A 12,032-nucleotide genomic window follows, 5' to 3' on the forward strand; every position below is an offset into this window, starting at 1 on the left:
CGTCCTGAGCCGTCTGCCCTTGGACAACCTCCTACATTTGGTGAGGATGCAGTGAGATGGTTACCATAAAGCACTTTTTACAGGGCCTAACAAGATAAGCACTCAAAACCTGTCCGCCCTTCTTCCTGGACCCTGAGCTCCAGAGGGCAGGCCCCGGTCTTATTTATACTTTTTAGGACTTCAAGGGCTGCAAGAATAGGGTGTGGCACTCAGTTTCTAGGGCTGTTTGTTGAGTGAATATCAGACTCTGGTGTGATATTCTGTAGACAATGATATGTTTTTCACTCAACATTCATTGAGTTCCTACTCTGCGTTATTCATTATTTCATTCATTCAGAAAAATTTTTGTTGCCTGCCTCCTTCACTGGTGCGTGCCGGCAGCAACTTTGTTTCATCACCTGCTCTGTCTGCAGTGTGGAAAACAGCACTTTGTGTAGCAGCAGGCACACATTCTTATTTCTTAAGTGAATGAATTGTAGGAAACAGAGGAAGAGGAACAAGGTTGGGAGGTGAGGGTGGGTCTGGAGCCCAGGAAAGTGACGTTGAGAGAATTCATGATAGTGAGAGTGAATTAAGTAGAATTCTTTCAGCTCCAAGAGGTAGACACGTGATTCAAGCTGGCTTATGCAACATGGAAATGCATCATCTCACAACTCAGGTGGCCCAAGGGTAGGGCAGCAGACTCCCTGGTTCAACGATGTCATTAGGAACCTGGGATGCTCCCATCTCACTGCTCTGCTGTTCCTTCCATTGACTTTATACCACAGCTGGCTCCCCTCATATCACAAAATGGCTGCCATGGGCAGTGGAGGCTGCAGGTTTCCTTTTCCCGTCCAACAGGCAACAGTAAGACTGATTTCTCTTTCCCAGAAATCCTCAACCAGCATCCCCTTGGATCTCATTGGTCTGATCTGGTTTAGGTCTGTTCATTCCAAACAAAGTGTTGCCAAAGGGGATGGAACTACCATGACTGGATTAGATTACATTTTGGGAATGGATTAAATATTGGGGAGAAGACTATAATGTCTCCCATGAAATTAGATGACTCTGGGAATGAGTAAGAATAAAAGAAAAAGAATAAGAGTGGAACACCAGCACTTATGGGTTGGGTAGGAGAAGGAGAGCATGTGAAGGAAACTGAGAAAGAATCATTCAAGAGGAAGGAAGAGCATTGGGAGTGCATGGTGGTGATGGTTTTAGATAACTCGTGAGAAGGTTACCCCAGCTCTCAACCATTCCACTATTTCTGGGTTGCCCTGCAACAGAATGGTGGCCCCCATGGGCCATGCCTGGAGTCCTTGACACTACCACCCAGCCATAATATTTTGATGCATGGCTAGAACTTTGGCCCAAGATGAACCAATGATAATGCCCTGTTTCCCGTTGTACCAATCATGAACACTCACCCAAGGGTCATCAATTACAACCCTTCCCTGGGATTTTTCTCTCTGGTGCTGAGGACAGATTCAATCTTTCTACCTAAAGGAAATGTCCTTAGAGGAGAAGGAACAAGGGACAGAGAAGAACTTAGTGGTATTGGAGTCCCTGGTTTCAGTTCTCCTCGACACCCGGTTTCAGTGTGAACCACTGAAAGACTCTTCTAGTAAGTTACCCTTTCATTCTAGGCAGATGAGCTCGTGGAACCGACTATTGGTTGCCTGTGGATATCAAGCAGAGATTGAAAAAGGGACTTGGGAGCAGGTAGGTCATTTGGAGGTAATCGTAGGAAGCATGAGTGAAGAAGTGAAGGCAACAAGACAAGAAAGAAGGGAAGGAAGGCTAAGCTAATGGTGGTTGCTGCTATAGATAATGGGGCCTTGGTTCCACTAGGACTTGTACCAAGTGTACAAATGCCTCCCAGAATTGACAGTTGTGAGGCTAAAGAAATTATCTGCTGGCCCCCCTCTTCCCCTGGTTGAGTGTTTTCTCTAGAGCTGTTAACTTCCTCACACTTCTGGTCTCCTTGGTGCTAAGTAGGCTCCCATGATATCAGAGATGGTCCTGAGGAGGGCATGAAGACAGAAAGACACACTGTACGTTTGAAATGAGATGCTGCCAGTGAGAGGTAAGGCTGGGCTTGCACAGAACTGTCCACCCTAACTGTGCTGTCATAACAAATTACTACAAACTTAGCAGCTTAAAACAGCACAAAAAATGTATTATCTCACAGTTTCTGTCCGGGCACAGTGTGGCTTAGCTGGTTCTATGCTTAGGGTCTCATGAGACTGAAATCAGAGTGGTGGCAGGACTGTGTTCCTTTGTGGAGGCTTTAGAAGGGACTCCGTGTGCCAGGTCAGAATTGGCGGAATTCAGTTCTATGCAATTGCAGGACCCAGGTCCCCATCTCCTCGCTGGCTGTCCGTTGCGGGGATTTCTTACCTTCTAGAGGCTGCCTGCATTTCTTGGCTTGTGCCCTTCTTCCACCTGCAAAGCCAGCAACACAGGTCTAGTCCTTCGCACACTTTGAGTCTCTCCGACCTCCTCGTCTGCCTCCTCTCTCCTACCCGCCTCTCCGACGTTTGAGAGCTCATGCGGTATACTAGGCTCAGCTGGATACTCGAGGTTAATTTCCCTCTTTTAAGGTCAGCCAATTAGCATCCTTTCTGGATTGCAGTCGCCTTCCAGGTGAGCAATGAATGAAAACCAAGATCCACATAGGACTCAGAATTATGAAATTTTAGGGTATTGAAAACAGAGAAGAGCCAAAAAGCTATTGGAGAAAAAAAAAAAAGACATATAACAAGGATTTGGAATTAGAATGGCATTGGAAACCAGAAGAGAGAGAAGAATTGCCTCCCACATTCTGAGGGAAAATAATCTTGAGCCTAGAATTCTATAACCAGTTTAAAAAGTGTGAGGAGAGAATAAAAACTTATTAGTGTTTAGGTATTATTATTCATTTTTATTAGGTCTGATTATTATATATTATTATGTTATGCCTTATTATTTAGGTACACAAGGTCTTGACTTTTTTCTCCTGTGCCCTCTTTCTCAGGAAGCCACCAAAAGATATAATGAGGGGGTAAATAAAAAAGGTGAGGGGAAACTTGGGATCCAGTAAAAAGGAAACCTAACACCGAAGAAAAGCTAAGGGGAGCCCCAGGACCACAGCTGTGCACCCTAAGAGCAGTCTGCCCTGATAGGAGTAGGAAGACACCCAGGATGGGCGTCTCCAGGAACCACTGAAGTTGATAAATATCTGACACGTAGCCCTGCCCAGTTCTCCTCTTCCCTTGCCCCTATATGGCTGGATCATTATTGTAAGTTAAATCACTAGTGATTACGGTATACCCTATAATATTTTTCACTTTTGATCGAAGTAGTGAATTATGATTAAATTTCCTTTCATGTGCAGTGTTTCTTTCTCCTGGAGTTAATAATTCCTTTTTTCCCATTTGATTTATTTTCTTTATCTTTGCTAGTTGCTTTTCCTAAAATCTGCAACACAACTGTAAAACTCCTTTCAATATCGCTTTCTACAGAGCCCCGTATTAGGATGTCTATCAATCATTGAATAGGACACAGTGGCCAGGTGATGATAAGGGGTATACAGGAAAGCAAACCAGGAGTAGAGGAAGGGGCATGCTAGGGTGGGGTGGGGGGTTGCAATTTTTAGTAGGTTGGTCAGGGATGACCTCACTTTGAGGGTGACCTGAAGAGAGAGAGGAAGGACACCATGCGGGCATTTGGAAGAAGAGAGTTCCAGGCAGAGGGAAGAGCAAGTTCAAAGTCCTGGAGACAGGAACACTCCTGATATATTCTTCATGCATCTACTAGAACTTCCCCTTCCGTGGTTTACTGTGACTTCCACTACCCACTTCCCCATCCAAGGGCACCCCAATCTCTCAGGCACCCATATCCAACTTTAGTCAGTATTGGTGCACTTTTTTATTCCCAGTATCCGAATGGTGACAAGTCGTGTTGATACCACTTGCAAAACATGTTAATTGTTTCTCTTTTTCTATATTTGCACTGTCACCATATCAATCCTGTAATGATAGAAATTATAGAACATTAGGACTGTAAGGATCCTTAGAGGTCATCTAGTATAACTCTGTCTTACTGAGGCCCCAAATAAGTTACTTCTCTGAGAACTCTCAGCCAGCTTTCTGGAGTACCAGGCAAAGCTTGATTACTGTACTCTTGAGTCTGCCCCTTGCCCGAATCCAGTCCATTTTGTCTGCTGCTCACAAATGAGTACTCCTCGCACACTGCCTCATTCCTCCCCTGCCCATCCTACAGTGAGACTCTGTGGTCCACCTCGGCAGGGCTTCCCTCAGCTGCCAAGCTGACATGACTTCTTACATCTAAAGAGAACCTGAGATTCAAGTTACATCAGTCTCCTTTCACTGTTCCTCAAACACAGCATGTTCATTTCTGCCTGTAAGTCTGCACTTCAACTCATCTCCTTTCTGTAACGGCCTCTCTTTTTCCTTCCTGTTCAAATTCCACCCATCATTCAAGACCTCTTCCAAACAGGGTTTCTCTGTCTGATGGAATGGAGCAGAAGCCATGTTTTAGGATACTTGATTGTCCACACTCACATCCCCATCCTCGTTTCAATCTTGGGTCATGAGTGGTTTCATTCCCCGTTTGACAGATGAAGAAACAAAGGCTTAGAGAGGTAGAAAGACTGGGCTAGGATTTGAGCCTACATCTGCCTGTGCTCTTAATCATGGTGCCATACTGTCTCCTGAACCTGGCGCACAGTAGGTACTAGTAACTGTTAGCTGAGTTGTGTGTGAACTCTTTCATACATGTTAGTGGCCTCATCATCCCAACTGGCCACGCCCTGAGGTTTGTGGAGCAGAGCAGGAGCACGAAAGAACCCCACTTGCAAAGAGCCCACCAGTCTCAGCACCATCTTCAGCAAGTGTGAGGAAATACTAGGAAATACAATGAAAAGTGTTGAAAGTGGCTGGCTCTGGGGGATGAAATGCAGGGATGCGGGATGGAGAGAGGCAGGGGATTTCTATTTTTATTACAAGCCTTGTACCATTCGACTTTTAACATTACATACAATATGACTTTGATTAAAAATTAAAGTGAATTTAAACAAATTAAATGGATAAGTGAATGTAAATGACCCTTTTAGAATCTTGGATATGGAGGGAAGAAGGAAATATAGGGTGATAGACATCTTATACGTTTGCAGTAAGGATTAAACAAAACAAAGCATTTAATACACTTGGCGAAGAATCAGCAGCAAGAATTATTATAAATGAAGTAGGACATAGGACCAAGGTTCGTAATGGGTCCATTAGACCTGAGAGATGTCATTACAAGGACAGGCTATGATAATCAGAGATCACTCTGCTCTCCACCAAGACAGGACAATGCTATGTCCTCCCCAGCCCTTCTGCTCCATCTTTTTACCCATTCCTCCAGATTTTTATTTCAACCCAATTCACTCAATAGAGTAATTATCCCCACCAAACCCTCCACACACACATACATACTCTCATCATGCTTTCACTTCAGTCCAACCCTTAACATGGAGAAAAAGGAGCAGTGAAATCTACAATCAGACTTTGTAGTTCAGAGAAGATGGTAATTGACTTCCCTGGGACATTTTAGTTACTAGGAAAAGGAATTTGGAAGGGGATATAGAATCATGTTATTAAAGTCCCATTCCTTCATTAATTTATTCATTCAATACATATTTATTGAGCACATGCTATGTGCCAGACATAGTTCTAGGTACTGAAGATACAAAAATTAACAAGATAGATAAGCTTCATGGAGTTGACATATAATACCACAATGACCAGAGCAGCTACTGGGGCAGGCTGAGGCCTCTGGCAAGGATAGATACCTCTATTTTCTGCAGCCCCGTTTGATGCAGTGGAATTAAATAAAAGACATGAATTGGGGTGCTTGCTCATTCACACCCTCCTGCTTAAGTGGCTACCTTTACACCATGTGGCCCCTGTTCCCCTGACCACAGCTTTTTGGACCAATAACAGACCTCTGACCCAAGCAAGGCAATTAGATTCTTCTCCCAAGAATTTGCCAAAATTAGCTCTGGGGAGGTAAGCTGAAAGGTCGCGCAGCGTCAAGACCACATCAGAAGCCTGAGTAGACACCATGACAAGCCAACGTCATGGGCAGGCCAGAGTTTAATGGGCACATGCTGTGAGAAGGCTGAGACAATCAGTCTGTCTACAAGGAGGAAGATGCAGCAACTATGCTATAAGAAGAAGAAACCAGAGATCATTTGACCCCAGGAGGAAAGAGGAAAAGAGAGCAAGCAAAAGACTTTTTAAAAAATTAGTGAGCAGCTGCCTCAGATACTGACAGCTTTCAGACCCAGCTCTGTTTCTCGCCAGGTGGTCCAGTTCATTCTCAGAAGATGTTTCCATCCACCCGGTAACTCCTCTCCCTTCACTTGAGTAGGTTTAAATATTTACGTCTGTGGCAGACAGACCCTAGCGTGGTCCCCATAATTCCTGTTCCCTGGTGTTCCTGCCCTTCTGAAATCCCCTCCCCCTGTGACTTGCTTCTAGCCAACAGAGTATGGCAAAGATGAGACCATCTGTGGATGTAATTAAGGTCCCAAATCAGCCGAGTCTGAGTTAATTAAAAGGGAGATTGTTCTGACTTAATTATGAAAAAGTCCTTAAAAGAGGGACTAGGTGCGCGCTGAGATGAGAGACTCTCTTGTGGGCTTGATGGAATGAGCGACCATGTTAGGAAGTTCAAGCGGCAAGGAACGTTGGGCAGCCTTTAAGAGCCGCAGGCAGCTTCTAACTGCCAAGGGCAGCCTCCAGCCAACAGCCAGCAAAAAGCCATCCTCCTCAACCCTGCAGCCACAAGGAAAAGAATTCTTCCAACCTGAATGAGCTGAGAATCAGGTTCTTCCCTGGTTGAGCCTTTGATGAGAATTCAGCCTGGCTGACCCTTGATTGCAGTCTGTGAGACCCTGAGCAAAGGACCTATCTAAACTGTGCGCAGACCTGACCCATGGAAGCTGTGAGATAATAAATGTGTATTCTTTTAAGCTGCTAAGTTTGTGGTAATTTGTTAGCTCAGCAATACAAAACAAATACACTGTCCTTCCAAACAACTCTGACTAAACAAATAGTCTTGAGATTTTTAGTTGGGAAGCCTAGGTTCTAGTCTCAGCTTTGCAAAAGTTTTCCTGGACCTGAGCAAGTCCCTTTCCTTCTCTGGGCCTCAGTTTTCTCATCTGTACAATGGGCAGTTGGACAGTTGGACTACTGGAGCTCTGAGGTCCCTTTCAGTTGTGATGTTCTGGATGTTGTCCCTGACCACTGTCCTATTGTGGGGTGATGTATGTTGACTCCATTTCTCTTCTCAGAAGGCTCCAAACCAACATAAATGCTCCCAGATGACAATGTAAATCCTAACTCATTATTTGGTCTTCCAGTCTTGCCACAGTCCTTCGTCTGTGGAACCTTGCAGGCCCCTCCTTCCTGATCTTGTTGATATAGATACAAATATTTGGAGTAAGAGGTGAAGAAGGGGCTGTCTGAATAGTTGTCTGTGGTCTATAGTCTAAATCGCATTGTGTGAAAGGATACAGCTGTTTCTCTTAACCTTGGTTCACTGTAGAACCTCTTCTAGGAGTTTTGAATAAGCTAAGGGAAGATGCTTTGTGGGAGAAAAGGGAAAGAAGAAGGGAGTGAAGGAAAGAAAAAGAGAGAAGTGGATAGATGCTATTTTAAAGACAGCACAACTGAGAGATTATTGGGAAGGTGGAAAACAGGATTTTTTAAACACAATTTTCTAATGGCATCATGCGTCAAGAAAGAACATTTTCTTTTAAGGATTTGGGAAATTCCTGCAATAGACAGAATGCCCACCAAATATTCCATGTGCTCCCCTACATTTTCCATTCTCCTTGCAATTAGAACGGGGCCAGGTGACTGGAGCTAACCAGCGATCTGTGAGCAGAAGTGACTTGTGTTACTTCTGAGTTGAGGTAGTTAAGAGTTTGTGGGTCTCATCCATCTACCTCTTCCCCTGTCACATGTTCCTGAAGGTACAGGGTCAAGATCTCAAAGCTTCTGTCAGCCTCTATCCCTGAAGACTGTGAATGGAGCCGAGTCCCTACCAATTCACATTGAACGTGTAGTGAAAGCTAGAAATAAATTTGTTGCATGAAGTCACTAAAACTTGGGGTTTGTTTATTGCAGCCGCTAGCAGTTAATTACACTGACTAATGTTCTTATGCTGTGTTCATATCCCTGGATGCACTCTGTCTTCCATGCTCATTCCTTTGCCCAAATTCCCCTTTCCTGGATTCCCAGGACTCTTAGTCCATTGCTCTTTATGCTGCAGACTTGGAGGTGTGGTATGTATGATGTGTACTTTGAGGCTATGTTATCAGGTACATACAAATTTAGAACTGTTATATCTTTTTAGATACTTTGAGGCTATGTTATTAGATGCAGACATATTTAGAATTGTTATATCTTTCTGGTTTACTGACATTTTATGCATTATACAGTATCTAGCAGTTTCTTAAAGTCCAGTTTGTGTAATGTTAGTTTAGGTTCATTGCGTTCTTTTTAGTCACTGTTTGTATAGTATGTTTTTACAATCTTTTACTGTAACAGATCTGTATCCTTATATTTAAGATTTTTTTCAAGCAGTAAAGAGTTACTTTTTAAAGCCCATCTGACAGTCTTTGTTTTTCAATAGGGGTATTTAGCCCACTTATATTTAAAATAGCTATTTGTATATGTGACTTTCAAGATATCATAGTATTTGTTTTCTGTTTCTCCCACATGTTCTATGTTCCTTTTTTTCTCTTCTTTTAAACATTTTATGGGTTGTTTTTATTATTCCACATTTTACTACATTAGCTTGTTAGTAACATAAATTTTTTTTACTGTTTTTTCCATGATTACCATGGTGATTACAGCATGCATCCTTGACTTGTTAAAGTTTAATATAAATTAATTCTTTTACCACTTCCTGGACAATGCAAGGATCTTAAGACATTTTAACTCTATTTAGCTGCTCCCACACTGTGTGCCTTTTTGTGCTGTGGTTTCTGCATATGTTTAAAACTCCGCAAGACATTATTGCTTTACACAGTCATTGTTCATTTATTTTTACCCATATATTTACCCTTTTCATTATTCTTTATTTCTTCCTGCATATTCATGCTTCCTTTTGGGTTTATTTTCATTCTGTTTGAAAAATTCTCTTTAATATTTCTTTTAGTGTGGATCTGTGGACAAAGAATTTTCTCAGATTTTGATTGTCTGAAAACGCATTCATTTTTCTTTCATGTTTGAAGGCTATTTCCACTAGGTATAGAATTTTAGAATAACTGTTATTTTCTTTCAGTGCTTTAAAGATGCCATTCCATCGTCTTCTGGATTTTATCTTTTATGTTAGTGAGTCAGTTGTTAGTCTTAATGGTTTCTTTGGAGGCAATATATCTTTTCTCTCTCTTCTTCTCTCTCTCTCTCTCTCTCTCATTGCTTTTAATATTTTTTCTTTGCCTTTGGCTTTCAGTGGTTTTACCATGAAGTGCTTATGTGTGATTTTCTTTGCATTCATCCTGCTTGGGATTAATGGTGCTTCTTGAGTATATGTCTTGATGCCTGTCATCAGTTGTAGAAATTTTTCAGCTACTCTCTCTTCAAATATTATTTGTTTCTCATTCTCTCTCTTCTCTTTCTAGGACTCTAATGTCATGTACTTAGGCTTTTTCACCATGTCCTGTATATCTTACTCTCTTATCTATATTTTCCATTCTTTTCCCTCACTAATTACTTCGGTATGGATATTTTGTACCGACCTATCTTCCAGCTCATTACCCCTAGAATTAGCTGTACCTAATCTGATGTTAGGTCCATCTATTGTGTTAAATTCAGTTATTGTATATTTCAGTCCTAGGATTTCAATTGCATTCCTTTTTAGAATATCCAAGGTTGCTGATTAGCTAGCACTCTACCACAATCCCAATGCAAGATCTTGCTGTTCTGCACATATCTACCTCATTCAGTTACATGAGCCAAAAATTTCTCATTTTTGTTTGAGTTTTAGTTGGGTTTCCAGTTACATGCAACTAAAAAATCTTGATTGAAAATGTTGAGATATCTCCCTTCATCATGTCAAGATGGCTGCAGCGGCTCCAGGTGTCAAATGCAGGCATGACATTCCGAGAAGAAGTGGAACGTTGACTGTCATGCGTGTCTTTTTACTAGGAAGGGAAACCTTTTCTGGAATCCCCGGTTTGGAAGGCCAGGGTTGTATCACCTGCTCATGCCTAAGCTAATCCTGACACATGGAATTGGATGAAAGTGATTAGCCATGACAATCTTTATTCATGCCTGAACTTGGGGAAAGGGTCATCTTCTCTGCGCAAAGGACTGCAGTAGATGAATATCCAAACAAAATTGGGGCTCTCTCAGCAATTAAGAATATGAGAGGGGAGAGGAATTGGGTGGATAATCAATGATGTTTACCTCACTAACAGCTACATTCATTTCCTGTAAAGCTGTGTGTTTGTGCATGCATAGAAAATATCAGGAAGGGTACATATCAATCTGTTAGCATGGTTTAATTTTGAAGTGGGATTATGTGGAATGAACAGATATTTTACTTTTTACTTACAACATTTTTATTAGTTTATATTACTTGGGCCATTTAAATTTGAAAGGACTGTTTCAATCTTAAAATAGCCTGCTCAGAAATGGAAATAGGATTTAAAAAAAAAAAAAACAGTCAGAGAAGCATATGTTGATGAATCCTATTCCAAGCCCTGGACCCTATAGAGTCACTCAGGTGCCAGTGGCAGGTTTATCCCTACTGGGGATTTGGAGGCACAAGGCTATCAGAGCCTGATGCCATCAAATATTTAAACCATCCAACTCCCTCCCCTCACACTCGCAAAGCAGCTCTCACATCATAAATTGGCTTCCTGTGCACATTTTCCTACGGGGGAAGAATTTGCTGGACATGGTGATGTGAGCATTCTGGGCTCCTTGGCAGTTCTATTTCTCATCGTATATTAATACATTGGTTCTTTGGCTGACTTAGTATGATCTACTTCCCAACCTCCCAAGAGATAGGCTCTCTCTTAGCACCATTAAAGTCAAGCTTATGAACTTGGACTATAATGAATTCACCAAGGTAAATGTCACCTCTGAGGCCACTTGGCAGCTGGCCAGCCAGCCTGCCCTGATGCCACTCCTGTCTCTTCAAGCATATTTCCTTCAGGCTTCTGTGCTTTCTAGCCACATTCATCTCAACCACCTGTCTCTTTCTTTATCCCTCATTCTGTCTTTTCCTCTATGACTGTCTCTCTAATTCTCTCTCTCTCCCTTCCTACCTCACCACCTAACCTTCTTTTATCCTTTCCTTTTTTCTCTTTCTGTTTTTTTCACTTTAATTAACCATGGAGTTGAATAACAAAATATACCAGAATGATGTACTAATCACTGTGCTGGGCCATACACACAAATTGTATTCTACCTCACAATAACTCTGAAAGCATTTTGTTCCTATTTTACAGAGGAGAAGTAGAAGCTCATAAAGGCTATGTAGTTGTGTTTGATAATTTAAAGGTTTTCACTGCTTAATTTTCAGAGTCAATAGATTAATTTGCTTTATATTTCCTTTATTTTAGAAAAATACAATTTAAAAATTTGTTTATAACCTTTATCTTACTTTTAACTGTGAGTCTATCGTCCTAGAAAAGAATTCACTTTGGGTATGTTCATTTCTTTCTTAGTCTTGGGAGTGGGAGGTGGAATGGAAGAGGAAAGAGACAAGTTGGAGATGTCCCTTTGAGAAATGGGGCTCCCCACTGCTCCTTGCTCCCTCCCTGTCCTCTTTCCTGAGAGTAGAGCTTGGCCCTGATTTCTTTAGAGCAATCTTAGTCTTCTCCATGGAGGAGATGACCTTCTCTGTCCAGCCAGGATGAATGTACTTTCTGCATCTGTGCAAAAGGAAGAGATCAAATTTTCAGCCTCTAGATTTGTAACCTTCAGTAACTTGGAGATGAAGATTGCAGTAAAGTTGAATCTGCCTCTCAGAAGACCACTTCT

The sequence above is a fragment of the Equus przewalskii genome, chromosome 2, assembly GCF_037783145.1.
Source record: "Equus przewalskii isolate Varuska chromosome 2, EquPr2, whole genome shotgun sequence".
In the NCBI taxonomy this organism is placed as follows: Eukaryota; Metazoa; Chordata; class Mammalia; order Perissodactyla; family Equidae; genus Equus; species Equus przewalskii.